We start from the raw sequence: 17,234 nt of genomic DNA on the forward strand, positions 1-17,234 counted from the left end.
GGACCAGGGATCGAACCCATGTCCCCTGCATTGGCAGGCGGATTCTTAGCCACTGCGCCACCAGGGAAGGCCCTGTCTTATGGTTTTGTTAATTATTTTTAATGCAGACATTTTTTATTCTTATGGCTTCTAGGTTTTGTCATACAGAGTGTATCATCGTGCATCTACTGCTGCATAATAAATTATCCCAAAACATAGTGGCTTAAAGCAACAGCAATCATTCCACTATTCTCTCTGATGGTTCTGGAAGTTGGCTGGGCTCAGCAAGAGGGTCTCATTCAGGCTCCTTCATGCCGTGTAGTTGGATGGTGGTTGGGCTGCAGGCAGCTGAAGGCTTCCTCGCTCAAGTGTCTGGTTGTCAAGGCTGGCCGTCAGCTGGGCCCTCTGCTGGGCTGCTGGCCTGGACACCTACACAGGCCCCCTGCCTGTGGCCTGGACTGCCTCACAGCCTGGAGCCTGGGCCATTCCAAGAGACAGAATGGGAAGCTCTCAGGCTCTTAAGGCCTCAGCCTGGAAACGGAAACGGCGTGCATCACTTCTGCCATATTCTATTGGTTACATAGTCACCAAGCCCAGATTCCAGGAGAGGACAGAGACCCCACCTCTTGATGGAAAGAGTATGGAAGAGTTCGGGGGGAGGGAGCATGTTTTAACATTGCTTTTTCATGTAAAAAGCCTTTCTCACATTGGGTTTCATTTTTTAAATATCATTCTTTCTAGGCCTGGTACCTTTATGGTTTAAGTTTTTACTGAAATTTTGATCCATATATTTTTAGAGATAGCAAGTTGTTCAACACCTTTTATGAAACAATCCACCTATTTCTCACTGTCGTATACTAAATGTGGGTCTTTTAGGGTCTATTTCTAAACTTGATCTCCTGTTCTGTCAAGTCGCATGTGACTGGTCATCTGTGAGATAGTAAAGGGGTGCTGTTGGAAGCCGCTAGGTTCGTGGTCATTTGTTATGTGGCCTCGTACACGAGGGTAGGTGAGGACACACCTGAGGGCCTCTTTAGAAGCATAAAGTTAGGTACTTGTGGCTTATGTCATTTCCAAGGCTCTGTGAGAACAAGGCTGGCTCAGAAGGTCTGCCTTGGCCACAAACTGGCGGCATCAGGCAAAGCACTTCTGTTTGATCCTTGGTTTCCAAACCATAGAACGGGGACAATTATTCCCTGGCATGGTGGTTGGTATGTGCTGAGCCCAGGGCCGGGGCCTCGGGGGTGCCCAGGAAATGTGGACAGAATGGCATTGACTTGCACCCTCACTCTTTGGGGGAGAAAATGGCCCAGCCATGTCCATGCTGGGCACTGCCTGTCTCCCTGTCCCCTCTGGCTTCGCTCCCCACAGCGTGGCACTTGCCCCTGCAGCCTCTGCCCTGCTCCAGGCCCTGGACCCCTCCCGTCCTTGATCAGGGGGTTCAGAGAGCTCAGGGATCTTGGATTAGGTGTGCTTGGCCCTTGGGCCTCTGTTCTGGTCATCTGGCTTCTGCCCGATCTCTGAGACTTCTGGAGTCTGGAACCTTAAGGGTTGAGCCAACCCCATAGTCTTCCTGAGCCCTGACCCGCTGACCTGGGGGTCTGCCGCCCTCTCTTCTCCACTGTTCCCCTCAGCCCTGGTTAAAGCCCAGCCTTGCTCCTCTGGGCTGGGGTCCCACCGTAGCACCCCAGGGCTGACCTTGTGACCTAGCCTTCCCCACAGCCACTCAGGCATAGAGTGACTCAGCTCGGCATGCATCCCAGAGACACCCGAAAATCAAACAGCCCGGGGACAGCTGCAGGCTGGGAGGCAGGGAGAGTATGGCTGCCTCGTGGGCCGTAGTGAAGGGCTGCAAGAGGCAGCATATAGAAGAGTGCCCACCCGTACTGGGCAGTGTGCGGTGTCCACAAATGCTGGTCAGTCTCTCAGAATTATGTGCCACCCGGCTGTTCATTCAACAAATGATTAGTAATAATATAATTCCAACATGCTATGAGAGCTAACATTTACTGAGTGCCAGCTGTGTGTCCATGGCTATCCTTTACATGTATTATCTCATTTAATTTTCACAGCAACCCTCTCTGGTGGGTGCTGTCATTATTCCCATTTTGCAGATGAGGAAACAGGCTCAGAGTCGTTAAGAAACTTGCTCAAGGTCTCACAGCTAATAAGTGGCTGAGCTGATATTTAAATCTAAGTATGAATGACTGTGGGTTGTGCTCTTATCTCCTCTGTTCTCCATTCAGCAGGTGAGAAAAGATAGAGAAATGGAGTTCCTGATCTTGAGAAAAGTTCAAGTTTCAAGGTGCTGCAAGGAGGCGGAGTAACTAACTTCGTAGAAGCCAAAGAAAGCTTCTCTTAGGAGCAGACTTTGTGCTGGGCCCTGAATCGTGGGGAGGATTTGGGGAGGCAGTCGGGAGACAAAGGGAGGGCACCACAGTCACTGGCTGGCTATAGCAGGAGCAAAGGTCCTGAGGTGGGAAGCATGGGCTCAAAAGGGGAGCTGCAAGCTGTTCTGGGCAGCTGGCGTGTGCAGGGAGGGGCTGGGGCAGGCTAAGCTTGGCCCTCAAGCATGAAGATGGTGGGAATCATGGATGGGGCTGAGCAGGGGAGAGCTGCTCTGAGCTGCATCCCCAGCCAGAGTCCAGGCCTTGACCACTGTCTTCTCTGCTGCCCCCTATTGGTACCCACACCCCCACCAGCACCAAGCCCCCTAAACTCCTACTGGAGACACAGCAGCAAAGTATTGATACTTGGTGACTTGAGATTGGTCTCAACTGCCGGCCCGGCCCAAAGCCTCAGAGCACCTGACAGGTCAGGACCCCTCACTCTGCAGGTGGGTTAGGAGCAGGAAAGACTCCTTCCCGCTCCCTGCACTGACCCCCCTGAAGCCCTCTCCTTTCTTCAGGAGCCTAGGGTCCCCTCCCTTCTCAGGAAAAGGCTTAATATCAGTCATGCATGCTCTAGTAAAAGGAACCCAGTTTCTGTGGGTACCCACATCTCATTCTGGGCTCCAAACTAGCTTCATCTGAAATGGAAATTTCATTGCAATGTCTTGATTACATCATAAATCAGTTACAAACCTTTTCCAATGAGGCTATCACTCCAAACCCAGAAAAGGCAAAGGCAATTCAACTGCCCAAACCAGAGGCTGTGCAAACAGGACCTTGGGTGGGATATGGAAATAAAAGCAGGGCTCCTATGAGCAAGATACTGCCCCTCTCTGGGCCCTGATTCCTCATTCAGTGAGGTTGAACTAGAGCAGGGACCAGCGAACTTTTCTGCAAAGGGCCCGACAGTAAATATTTTAGTCTTCATGGGCCATACAGTCGCTGTTGCACTACTCAGCTCTGCCATTATAGCCTGAAAGCAGCCACAGACAATACACAAGTGAATGGGCATGGCTGTTTCAGTACAACTTTATGTATGGACATTGAAATTTGAAGAACATGTAATTTTCATATGTCATAAAATTCCTAGATTTCTTTTTTTGAGCAAGAGCCATTCTTGCATGGGCATCACGCAAAAAAATAGGTGGCCAGATTTGGCCAATGGCTATGGGTCACCCCCAGGCGCCTGGCTAGAGCAGAGCTTCTCACTTTAACGTGCATACAGATTACTTGGGGATCTTGTTAAAATGCAGATTCTGATTCAGTAGACTTGGGGCAGCCCTGAGAATCTGCATTTCCTGTAAGCTCCCAAGTGCTGCTGCTGCTGTTTGTCCGCAGAGCGCACTGTGAACAAGGCGCTAGGGAATGTTCCAGCTCAGCCGCTCTGAGATCCTAAGTGATGCCTTGATTACAGATCCTGCTGTTCACTGATGAAATGCTAACTCAGAGGTCTGGACACAAGCAGGCCCCGGTGTTTTCTGTACAGCCTTCACCTCTGTCCTGGTTTTTCTTGCTTTATTTCCTTATTTTTTGTGTTTCTTCTCTCTCACCTCCTGCCACTAGAACATAAGCTTCTTGAGAGCAGGGACTTTGTTGCTTTGTTTGCCACTGTCGTCCTACATTCTTGCACATGGCAGGTGTTCAGAAAATATTTGTTGAAGAAATGAATGAATGACGCAGGCGGTGCCTGGTTGGCCTCCCTTATTGCTCATCCCCGCTGGGACTTTGTCGTTCTATCACCACCTAGTGGGCACTTTTGTGTACTGCAGGGCGGGGGAGAAAAATGCTCTGCATGTATGACTGACCCAGGCAGGAGGTAGAGGAGGCCACAGTGGGCAGAGAACTGCCCCTTCCGATGCCCCTGTTATCTGTGTTCTTGTCTGCTGGCACAGAGCTCCTTGGAGGAGAGTCTTCCCGGAGGAGGTGGCATTTGAGCTGAACAATGAAAGCAATAAGATTGGGAATGGTGGGAATGAGACGGAGGAATGGCATTCCTGGTAGAAGGAACAGCATGAGCAGAGGCCTGGATGCTGGAAAGCATGGGTGTGTGCCAAAGGGAAGAGAAGTACAAGCAGCTGAGATGGGCAGTGGAAGGTGAGGCCAGATAATGACATAGGAGGAGGGGAAGAGGCCCCAAGAAAAAGGAACTTCCACTTAGTGTTTGATCCGTGCCAGGCACTTCACACGCACAAGGTCATTTAACCCCTGCAAAGGCCAGTGAGGCAGATTTTAGGCCCCCCATTTTACAGATAAGGAAACTGAGGCACAGATTGGTGAAGTGACATGTCCAAGGTCACACAGCTGACAAAGGGCAAAACTGGATTTGAATGGAGCTCATCTGATTCTCTCCTCCCTGATGGGAGTACTTGCCCCTGGTTTGTGCTTGAAGAGGGTGCATGTTGGTGGGGCACATGCAAGAAGCTAGGACCTGGGGTTCAAGACACCCAGAGGCCTGAGCGCTTGGTTCCTCCACACTGTCTCAGGGCCTGACAGCTTCGTGACCTGGGAGCCTCCCTCTGCTCACCCTCATGGTCCTAGAGCCCTGGCCTGGGGGGCAGGATGGCTGGGTTCTAGTCTGGGCTCCCTTCACCTCTCTGGTCCACAGAGTACAATGGCTATAATGATTTGTAAAGGGACCTCAGAGATCTCTTACTTGCCCTTTATATCGATATGGAAACTGAGGCCCAGAGAGGGAAAAGAACACCCTTGATGATGCACGACAAGCTAGGCTTAGTGTGGCCTTCTTCTTGGCCTCTGCCTGGGTTTGCATCTGATGGCTGGAAGCTGATGCTGCCATACAGAGGGCCTGAGCCCCGGACGCAGAGGGTAGCAGAGGGCCCAGCTGGGCCCCCTTGGACAGCCCAGGCCCTTGGATAATGTGTTCGAGTTTCAGTTCCCAGTGACGTGTGTCCCAGGGATGGGGTGAGTGTGTGGAACCGCAGGCTGGGGGGAAGGGAGGGAGGCTTAGCAGGACCTGCCCCACAGGCTTTCTTTCTTTTTTTCCTTCCTTCCTTCCTTCCTTCCTTCCTTCCTTCCTTCCTTCCTTCCTTCCTTCCTTCCTTCCTTCCTTCCTTCCTTCCTTCCTACCTTCCTTCCTTTCTTCCTTTCTTTCTTTCTTTCTGGCTGTGTTGGGTCTTCGTTGCTGTGCGAGGGCTTTCTCTAGTTGCGGCGAGTGGGGGCCACTCTTCATCGCGGTGCGCGGGCCTCTCACTGCCTCGGCCTCTCTTTTTGCGGAGCACAGGCTCCAGACGCGCAGGCTCAGTAGTTGTGGCTCATGGGCCCAGTTGCTCCGCGGCATGTGGGATCTTCCCAGACCAGGGCTCGAACCCGTGTCCCCTGCATTGGCAGGCAGACTCTCAACGACTGCGCCACCAGGGGAGCCCCCCCCACAGGCTTTCTGGAGGCTGGACTCGCCAGAGCAGAGGGGTCTGCAGGCTCCAAGCAGAGCAGTGACCTGTCCAAGCCTCTTGCTAGACTGTCTAGACTCAGGTTCCCCCCATGGGCCAATTTGGCCTCGAAGCTCCCCCAGCAGCTGTGGAAAGTCCTGCACGTGGATCCAAAAGCAGGCACAATTGCCCAGATGCTGCGACCCCACTGACATGCAAACACCTGAATGTGCTTGGGCGGAGACGAGCAGAAGATTACCACAGTCAGGTTTGCAGGGCTCCTTGCGGCAGGAGCATGTTATTTCTGCTGGGGATTTTTACCAGAACCCTTTCTGTAATCCTTCTCAGGGCATGGCTGGGGTTTAGTAATGAGCTGTAACAGCCGGAGAACTTGGTTCTGTGAGCTGAGAACAACTGCTCATTCTTAAATGAGTCCTCTTTCCTTGATGACTGAGTTCAGCTGTAGCAAAGGGGTCGGGGTGGGGAGCAGGGATCCAGGACAAGAACAGCAGCAGCGCTCACACAGGGCCAGAGCCCAGCACCGCCTTTATACAGATGGAGCCTCGGAGGCCCAGGGCGGCTGTGAGGTTGGGGGCGGCACAATGCCATATGCAGACTGGACTGTGGGTATGGCAGGGCTGAACAAGGGGTTCCCCAGAAGCAGGCTCTTACCTGAGGATTCATGTGCAAGTGATTTATCCAGGAAGTGCTCCCAGAATGAGCCTGGAAAGGAGTGGGGCACAGGAGGGATGGGGGTGGGGAGTGGGGAGGGGAGAAGATAAATGGTGCCATTTCTGGCCTTGTCCTGCAGAGGGTAGCTTCAATCTGATCCTGAGGGGGGCTCTGGAGTGTAACTTACACCTCAGGGTTGTCAAAACCCCAGGCAAGGGAGCTGGGCTTCCATATTCCCTGCACCCATCAGTCAGCACCATCCAAGGTGCTGAGGACAAGGAGATCTGAGTACAGCTTCCCAGAGGAGGAGGAGGAGTGGCCTTGCGCTGCGATGTGGAGCAGGATGTGCAGTTGCTGCTGAAGAAAAGGGTTTGAGCAGGACCCAAGGGAGGAGCTCAGGCACGCTGCCGGAAGGCCAAGGTGGCCATGTTTAGAACAGGCCAAGGAGGAGCACGGAGCTCGGAGGGATGGCTCAGCTCCCTGCAGGGTGCAGGTGAAGTGCACTCAACTATTTCAGCAAAGGTCCCATAAGCCACCTCCGGAAATCCCTCTCTCATTTGCCGCTGTTTGTGGCCAAAACCCTGAACTGTGACGAGGAGGGACAAAGAGCTCAGGTGAGAGGTAGAACAGTCTTATTCAGTCAAAACCGTTCAGAAATGAGTCACTGGCCTGACCTGGGCCCCAAGAGGCTCTGCCAACAAGAGCTCAGGGGCCCCAGGCGAGATGGGCATCAGGCTTGGGCCCAAAGGGTACAGCCACTAGTTGGCAGCCCAGGGAGATGGATCTGTATTAGTGGGAACTCCTGTCCCTTTACTTGACCCCGCTTCCCTTCTCTCCATCCCTCCAGAGAGGCCCCACCTGACCTCCTGGCCTCCAGCCTCCTCTCCTCCAATCCAGTCTCCTGGAGTTGCCAGAGGGTCCCCTCTAAAAAGCAAATCTGGTCCTGTCCCTTCCCTGCCTGCCAGCTTCCCTGGCTCCCCACTGCGCTCAGGAGAAAGACCAAAGCCGCCGTGTTCTCCCAAGTCCTCTGCCGTGATGACGATGCTTAGCCCGCAGGGACCGAGATCAGCGAACTTCGGGCAGAAATCAGGAGTCCCAGCAGCTTCCCAGAGCCCGCAGGCCAGGGCAGCACTGGCTTCAGCCCAGCTATCCAGGAAGAGGGAAGGGCAGCCCCGGACCCGCCCCAGGGCCTCGCTCTCCGCTTTGCCTCTGTAATTAATTTATGGAAAGCATCTAAACTGGGAGCCAGCACAGTCCTGCAAATCTCGTCTAACCTCTGCCTCCACCGGAGGGAGCAGCGCCCTTGGGGTGGAGCTTTTCTTACAGTGATTACATTTGGTTTTATTTCTGGAAAAAAACAAAACAAAACAAAAACGAAGCATTTAAGGTCTAATTTCCCCAATCACCTGCGGAATGAGGAGGCTTCCAAGGGGTGTTTGGTGAGGCCACAGGGAGCCTTGCGGTCCTGCAGCCCCAGGAGGACTTTGGGGGCGCAGAGTCTAGCTCATCAGAAGTTCCTCTTGGCTCTACCTTTGAGCACAGCCAGAATCCGACCTCCTCTCTCCCTCTGCTGCCTCCACCCTGCTGAGCCACGGTCACCTCTGCAATGGTCCCCTGGCCATCTCCCTGTTTCTGCCTTGCCCTGCTCCGGTCTCTGCTCCCAGGCAGCCAGAGCCAAGCCCACTGCTCCTCTGAGAAGCTCTCCCAGGGCTCCCCGCTCCCTGGGGTAATGCAGGAGTCCTGCCAGGCTCATTACGGCCACACAATGCCCTCCGACCTCACTGCCTCCCTGGAATCCCTTGATGTTGTACACTCTGCCTACCAGCACTCCTGCACTAGGTATTCCCCCTGCCTGGAACGTCCTTCCCGAGATCCGATATCTGCAAAGTCTGCACCCTCGTTTCCTACAGATCTCACTCAAAAGTTTGCCCTTCACAGCTTCCCTGATTGCACTCATGCCCCGTTCATTCTCTATTCTCCTCACTCTGCTGTATTTACCCTCTTACCACTCACCACCTGAAATATCCTTATTTTCTGACTTATTGTCTTGTTTCCCTCTATTCTCCACCAGAATGTCAGCTCTGAGAGCAAGGGATTTGTTTTTGTTTCAATAGTGAAAAATTTTATGTTTAGAATTATCCAGCTGGACTCAGTTTTGACGATCCCAATTTTGTTGGCAACATCCAAAGCATCATAGTCAGGAACCAGTCGAACATATGTCTTCTTCTCTCCATCGGGCCTGGTCAGAGTGTTGACCTCAGTTACGTCAGTGTCACAGAGCTTCTTCACAGCCTGTTTAATCTGGTGCTTGTTGGCTTTGACGTCCACAATGAACACCGGTGTGTTGTTGTCTTCTGTTTTCTTCATGGCTGACTTGGTGGTGAGGGGGAATGTGTTCTGACGGCATAGTGGTCAAGCTCTTTCCTCCCAGGGGGCGCCCTTCTGAGGCTATCTGGGCTGCCTCCTGAGCTGCAGTGTTTTGGGCCGTTGGAAGGTGGGTGACGTCCGGATCTTTTTAGTGTGTGGCTGTGGACAGACGCCTTTCAACGCTGCTTTCTTGGCCTTCAAAGCCTTTGCTTTGGCTTCCACTTTGGGAGGCGCAGGGGCTTCCTTCTTCGCCTTCGGCACCATCTTTGTGAGAAGGAGCAAGGGATTTGTTTTGTTTGCTGACACGTCTCCAGTACTGAGACCAGTGCCTAGCACATAGCCGATGCTCATTAATCAAATGAATGAATGAAATGCATCTGTCATGTGACAGAGGGGGTGGGCAGAGATCCCTGAGATGTTCTGGGGGCATCCTCTCTGGGAGCGTGGAGTCAGCCTGACCTTACCTCCTGCAGGAAGTCTTCTGTCCTGGTTCTAAATGGAAGTTCTGGCTGCAGGTGGCAGCTCTGATCACTCAATAGGACTGATTTTCCTTTGGTGCACACATCACCTCTTCCAGGGAGCCCTCCCAGAACCCTTTCCAACCCTCAGGGAAAGTTTGTCCTACTCACCCCCGGCCTGACACTTTCTCCCTTGTGGTCTGTTTTGGGTGTTGGTGTCAGGCTGAGGTCCCTGGCAGGCACCTGACTCATATCCAGAGAACACCTGGAGGGCCACTTCAGCTCACGCTTTACAGGGCCTCTCGTGGGGCCTAAGTCACACCTTCTCCTCACTCAAGCCTCAGAATAACCCTCTGAGGTAGTCATTATTATCCCCATTTTACAGATGAGGAAACTGCGGTCAGAGGCCACAGAAGTGACTTACCCAAGTCCCACAGCTGTGTCACAAGGTGGAGTGCAGCCGTGCTCCGTGGCCTCAAGGCCAGCCCCATTGCATTCAGCATGGTGCTCAAAAAGTGTTTGGGGAATGAAGGGAAGGACAGACCTGAGTTCTGGGTCTCCTGAGTGAGCGATGAAGATGCTGTAAACACAGCATGTGTCAACCCACTGCTGGGCTGGTCCGTGTGGCCCATCCTTGCTCAGCCAAGCCCTCCTGGTTTTCTGTGCAGGGAAAGAAAAGGTAGTAACTCTCTCTTCCAGAGGGCCTCACGGTGGGTGCGGGGATGTAAAGAAGTTGCATAACCGCACCCAGTGCCCATCCCTCGTCCTCAGCCTCTCCCTGGGGCAAAGGCAAGGCCCAGAAGAGTTGACTGATGAGCCAAAAATTAGGGACAGAGCCAGGACCAGTGAGTCTTGACATCAGTCCTATCTTTTTCTCTGATTCTACCTGCTATGTCTGTAATGCCTATATCCCTAGGACCCAGACCTCAGTTTCCTCATTTGTAAAGTGGGAAAATTGTACCTATCTAATAGGATCAAAGATTAAATGAGGTAACACAGGAAAGTGCTTGGCACAGTGCCCAGCAGAAAGTAAATTCTTAACAATCGGTGCATATAGTTATTAGCTGGTTCCAACAGAAGCGCCTATGTTGCATTATCTCCTCCTTCCCTGCCTTACAAATGGTTCTCACAGGCCTACAGCTGCAAACTTGGTTGTTAGAAAAAGACCTATTTCTTTAGGAAAATAAAATAAAATAAAATAGTAGTGCCCCATTGTGGAGATGGTGTGACAAAACTAGCACAGCGTGGCAGCATTTTGTGAACATTTTAAATACGCAAGGTAAATATTTTATGAATGTTAAATATTAATAAAGTCTCATTTTGTCTGAATTCTCCCACCTTTTAAAATGTATGTCAAGAAACAAATAACTTCAAAGCTGTCCAGTTAAGCGAGCTGTCAACTGGATTTACAATATTGCCACGTAGGGCATTTTTTAAACTGGTAAACAAACGTAAGTGTCTCCTCTCGTCTTTTGTCAGGATTAGTCTCAAATTTGGTGAATTTTGAATTATGCCCTGGCAGGACTAGACCCTTCCTGGAATAAGGTGCAGTGGTCCTACACACACCTGTATGTCACCGGGGCCAACCATTTGGAAATGGCACTTTGACAAAACCCATCAAGAACCATAAGAACCATTTGTATACTTTGACCAGTTATTTCCTCGGGAATTTATCCTAGTGAAGTAATTTCAAAAAAGCAAAGTAAAATGTAAGCACATGAAGATGTTAACTGCAGTGTTGTTTACAGTTGAGGAAAATGGTAAACACACTCAATCTACAACAAGAGTGGAATGATTTAGTAAATTATGCTTGAGCCCTTGATGGTTTTTCAGCCAATAAAAATGATCATTTTGAAGACTATGTAACAACATAGATAATGTTTATGTTCAAAGGTTTCATATCAAAGGAGAAAATGCAAAACTGCATTGAGACCCTGGTCCCTACCGTCAGGGCAACTTTCTTTCCTTGTTGTCTGGTCCTCACAACAGCCCTCTCAGGTAGACAAAACAGGGTCATTATTTATTCTCCCATTATCCAGGGGAGGAAAGAGAGACCACAGGGACTCAGATTCTGAACTGGGACAGCTCCTAACACAGAACCCAGTGCTGCCTCAGAGGAGCGTGTCCCTGACTGCGGGCCCAGCAGCAAGCCCCCAGCTCCTGAGTGAGGACAGTGCAAGACAAAGCCCAGTTCTCACATACCCTCCCGTCTCATCCAGGAGGGGTGGCCCCTGGGGCTGCCTCTTCCTCCTTCTCAGGCTGGGATTTCCCCTCTTGGGCAATTTGGAAGAACCCCAGTCCCGGGCCCCACCTTGTTCTGAGCTGGGCTTATAGGAAGCCCCTTGTGCACAGCTGACCCATGAGATCATGTGGGAAAACCCTTAGAAACTCTGGTACGTGCTGCAGGTGCTGCTGTTCTGATTATTAAAAACAAGTTTTAATGTGAAATTTTTCCATCATGCAGACATTGTTGGTAATAATATAATCAACGCTCCCCTCTCCATTGCCACCTTAGGAAATAAAAGCTTACGGGGACACTTGAAGGTTCCTGGGTGCCCCTTCCTGATCCCACCCTCCACCTCTGTCACAAAGGTAACCCAAAACAGAAAGGGATGTTTATCTATAAATATTAAGTAGTATTGTTTTGCATGCTTTTAAACTTCCAATATGTGGCTTCATATTGTCTTCTATTCATTCAACAAATTCACTTGGCAAATATTTATTGAGCGCCTACTGTATATGAGGCACCCTGGGAATATCAGTGAACAAAACAGACAAGATCACTACTCTTGTGGTGTGTACATTCCCATGGGGTGAGCCAAACGATAAGCAAAATTTATGAATTATAGATAAACTGTATGTTAGAATGTGAGAGGTGCAAAGGGGGAAAAAAAGTCAGAGAGGCGGGGGTGGAATGTTGCAATTTTAAGTAGGATCATATCCTTCTATATCTTGCTTACTTACTCCATATTATCTTTTTCTTTTTTATGAATGTACCATCTTTATTCATTGTCTTGTCAATGAACATTTAGGATTTCTTTTTTTTTTGGTCATTATAAACAATATTGCCATAAGCATTCTTGTAAAAGTCTCTTTGAGTACACTCAGAAGAGGTTTTGGGGGTATAGATTTGCTGAGTCTAGGGCATCTTCGACTTAACTGAGACAGATGGTACAAATGGCTCTAACTAAGGTGGTTGTACCAATGATTCCCACAAGCAGCGTATGAGGGGTCTAGTTCCTCTACCTCTTCTCTAACACTTGGTGGTGTCAGATTTTTTAAAATAGCTGCTAATCTGACAAGTATAAAACACTATATCTTTGTTTAAAACTGAATTTCCCAGATAACTACAAAGGTTGAGCATATTTTCATAAGTTTATTCATTTGTGTTTTTTCTTTAATGACTAGGAATTTCATTGACTTTTGCCTATTGATTTTATACCCAGTAATCTTGCTAACTAATAATTGGTCTGTAGATTCCTTTGGGTTTTCTAAATAGACAATCGTATCATCTGCAAATAATGAGTTTATCTCTTTCTTTTCAAATGTATGCCATTGATTTATTTTCTTTATTAATTTATTTAAAAACTTCTACCACTAAATGTATTAATTTATTTAAGAAAAATAAATTCAAAAGTACAATGCTGAACAAAAAATGTTATAGTGGGCATCCTTATCTTTTCCTGATTTTAAAGGAAATGTCACTATTGTTTGCACAAGTAGTATTTCCTTTAGAAGTTTTTATAGATATCCTTTATCAGGTTAAGGAAATTCCCTTTTATTTCCAATCTGCTTAAAAGTTTATCATCAATCATTATATACTTTTATCAAATACCTTTTCTGTGTCTGCTTAGATGATCATGTTTTTCTTCTTTAATCTATTAATGTGATAAATTAGCTTTATAGATTTTCTAATATTAAGCCATCTTTGTATTCTTGGAATAAACTCAACTTGGTTATGGTACATTATCTTTTTTATATACAGTTGAATTATTTTAATAATATGTTACTTAGGATTATTACATCTAAATGTATGAGTGAAATGGGCCTGCAATTTTCCTTTCCTATGCTATACTTGTTTACATTTTTAATTTAATTAATTAATTTATTTATTTTTGGCTGCCTTGGGTCTTCGTTGCCGTGCGCGGGCTTTCTCTAGTTGCGGCGAGCAGGGGCTGGCTACTCTTTGTTGTGGTGCGCAGGCTTCTCATTGCAGTGGCTTCTCTTGTTGCAGAGCACGGGCTCTAGGCACGCACATGGGCTCAGTAGTTGTGGCTCGAGGGCTCTAGAGCGCAGGCTCAGTACTTGTGGTGCACGGGCTTAGTTGCTCCGTGGCATGTGTGATCCTCCCGGACCAGGGCTTGAACCCACGTCCCCTGCACTGGCAGGCGGATTCTTAACCACTGCGCCACTAGGGAAGCCCTGTTTAATTTTTACATTAAGATTATACTGTCCTCAAAGAATGAATTTGGGAATATTCCTTATTTTTCTATTCCCTGGAAGAATTCATATAAGATTGGCTTATCTATTCTTGAAATGTTGGTATAATTCACCTAAAACCATCTGGGCCTTGAATTTTCTTTGTGGGAATGTTTTCAATTATTGCTTCAAATTCTTTAATTGTTTTAGGACTATTCAGAATACCTAATTTTTTTTCAGTTTTGGTAGGAATGTATGTATTTCTATAATACTAAGACTTCAAATTTGTTGGCATAATGTTGTCGATAGCATTCTCTTATTATATTTTTTCTCAGTAATCTTTTATTTGCAAATACAGCCACATGAAAAGATAAAACCTCCAGATGGCTGTATGTTTTTATCGTATTATCTTTTAAACCTCTGTTTTAACTATAGTTATGTTACTCTTTTCATGTATAATGTCATTTATTTGTATATTTTCTTCCTTTTCCCTTGATCCATCTTCCCAGAGATTTTTCTATTCTGTCTTTTCAAAGAATCAACTCTTAGTTTTATTGGTCTTCATTCCGTTTTTATTTTCTATTTTGTTGGTTTCCATTTTGTTTTTTATCTCTTTACTTATATTGTTTTGGGGTTTACTGTATTTTTTTAAACTTCTTAGATTTGACACTTAGGTCATTAATTTGCCCTGAGGGCATTTGCCTGCCAGCTGAACTGAGCTGAGCAACAGCTGTTTTGAGAGGACTGTGGGATGAGGGGGACAGACGTGGAGGCCCAGGACCCAGTGGGGGGAGGAAGAGTCTAATCAAGACCCTCCACAGGGAAGCAGGACTCTACACCTAACTTTGGTGCAATGCTGCTTTCTCTCCAAACTATAGCAAACTGATTAAAAAAGAAAAAACCCACAAGGAGGAGGATAATAGAGGAGTCATCAGCAACAGCATTTTGGTAGTTGGAAAGTAGATGGACTTAACAGGCCCAAGAAAGCCATATCCCAAAGATGAAAAAGAAGCCTGATTTATAGTGCAGAACCATAAAGAGGTCTCAAACCAGGCTCACCAAGCATCTCAGGACTGGGGTTAGTATGGGGTGCGTGGACAGAGAAAAGATTCTACATGTGTGCAGAGAAAAAGTAGGTAGGTATATATAGAGAACTATGGCTGAGAATGGCACTGGATTTTAAAAACAGCATCAGTGCAAGCCAGAACACAGTGGAGTAACAAGTTCAAAATTCTGAAAGAGAGTTTGTGGTTAAATTGATGATAAAAATGAGCAAATTAAGCCGATGATTAAAACAAGTCAGTTATTTACTCCAGGGAAAACAACATGTTGTGCAGGAAAAGAAAATGATAGTGTTCTGCACAGCTCATTTGACAATAGATTTACAGCCAGAATAAGGCAAATAATGAATATTGATCTAATCAGAATGACAAATAACAATATTGGGAGGCTGAGGACCAGGGGATATGTGTGGGTGTGTGTGGCTGCAGTATGTGCATGTGTTTTATAGGGGTTGTGTTTTGGGGAGAGGGTTGGTGAGAGAGCTAAATCCTCTCTTCATGATGAGAAATTATTAGATAATGCCCAAACCTGAAAATTCAAGAAGTAGCAATATAAGCATGTTATTTAAAGAAAATACGGTAAATATCAGAAAGATTGAAACCTGTATCTCTGGGACTGAGAAAGAGGGGTAGGGTGGTGATAGTGTTGGAGGTTGAGGGGAAGGGGCTTCAGGGAATTGCTGATTTTCATAAGAAACCATGTAGAATTTTTCAACTTTTAAAATTATGTGCATGTTTAACTTTGATAAAAATAAAACCGAAATTTAAAAAATTCCAGAAGTGGGATGGCTGGGTCAACAGGCATGCGTGTTTTTAAGATCTTAGCCACAGCGCTGAACAATGCGTCCATTTCACCCTCTTCCAGAAGTGAAAGAGTCTCTCTCGAATTCCCAGTCCTTGCCAGCACCATTGTCAATTTTCAGACCTCTGCCAGTTTTATGATTAAAAAATATATATCCTATTGTGGTTTTAATTTGCATTTCTTTGACTACCAAAGAGTTTTACATAGTTAACATATTTAACCATTTTTAGTTCTTTTTTGATTCATTTCCTGTTACACTTCTTTGTCCATTTTTATCTTGGGATCTTCATCTTTTTCACCGTTGGTGTATAAGGGCTTTTAAAAATAGTAAGCCTACTAATTCTTGATCTATCACACGTTACAAATATTTCCACATCCCCCTCCCATGGGTCCTTCTGCTTTTTATTTTTTATTTTTTTTTGCCACACAGCATGTGGGATCTTAGTTCCCTGACCAGGGATATCAAACCCTTGCCCCCTGCAGTGGAAGCGTGGAGTCTTAACCACTGGACTGCCAGGGAAGTCCCTAATTTTCTTTTTTTGATGTGAGGGATTTTTTATTTTTGTGTGGTTCAGTCTGTCTTTTATGCTTTTTGCCTTGGGATCATGCCTGGAAAACCCTTGCTCGTCCATGGGCTTTTACAAATACAGCATTTCTTATTTCGTCTAGTATTCATAAGCAGTATTTCATCGAGTCTAAGTTTTCACATTTTAAATCTCTGAAATTGGGACGTGTTTATAATCACTGGTGCTCAGGTGGCAGTCATTGCCTGCCTGCCCCACATCAAAATGTGCAGAAAGTAAGATAATAGTGAAGCACTCTTTAAGGAATGCTGCATTATCACCTGTCTCCTTTTCCTCCGGGCACAAAGCTAGAACGCTCTTCCCAGCCCCCCTGCAGTGCTGTGTGGCCCTGTGACTGGGTTCTAGCCTTTGGATGGTGGGTGGAAATGACATAAGTGGCTTTCCTGCTTGGCCTGTGGAACTCCCATACCACCCTCTCCTCTCTCTGTCTGCTGTCAGAGGATCTAGCAACAGTTCTAGGTGATGGCAGGACCAGAGGCAGAGGAGTTTAGGTCCATGAAAAGCCTAATGAGAGGTGCTTGTTGACCAGGGGTCCTCATTGTTATTTGGGTGAATAAGGAATAAACTGTTATTGTGTTAAGCTATTGAGATTTGGGGTTTTGTTTGTTATAGCCGCTAGCATTGCTGATACCTAACTGACATCCTTGTCTTAATTCTGACTCAAATGTGAATCCCTCTAGACTAGAGTTGAGTGTTTTATCACTGAGTATGATGTTGGCTTCTGATTTTAGGTAAACGTACTTTATCTGATGCTTTTTTAAAAAAATATATCGTCTTGGTATTGGAGTTATTCGAAGTGTATAAAATTAATTGGAAAATTTTTAACTTTTTTGAGCTCTGGAAAAGGTTAAATAGCATAGGAATTAATTGTTATGTGAAACCTTGACAAGATTCATCCTGAGAACGGCCTGTATCCTTTTGCAAGAATAGTGCTTGAACAAGCTTTACTTTCTTTTTCTTTTTCAAATTAACTTTTTAAAGTTATTTTTTTTTTAGACAAGTTTTAGATTTACAACAAAATTGAGAGGAAGGTACAGAGATTTCCCACATATCCCCTGCCACCACACATGCATAGCCTCCCCCATTATCAACATCCCCACTAGTATGGTACATTTT

General features: G+C 47.0%; 1 pseudogene across 1 annotated transcript in view; it reads right to left on the reverse strand.

The window, feature by feature from the left end:
- Positions 1–6,553: 6,553 nt before the first annotated feature.
- The window catches only part of LOC309663961 (large ribosomal subunit protein uL23 pseudogene), a 50,055-nt pseudogene continuing 39,374 nt past the window's right edge, over positions 6,554–17,234 (reverse strand). The window contains exon 4 of the transcript XR_014268433.1: positions 6,554–9,912. The product of XR_014268433.1 is annotated as a large ribosomal subunit protein uL23 pseudogene (transcript). The remainder of the gene's footprint in view (positions 9,913–17,234) is intronic.

This window comes from Balaenoptera physalus (genome assembly GCF_965194825.1).
Source record: "Balaenoptera physalus genome assembly, chromosome: 7".
Taxonomy (NCBI): Eukaryota; Metazoa; Chordata; class Mammalia; order Artiodactyla; family Balaenopteridae; genus Balaenoptera; species Balaenoptera physalus.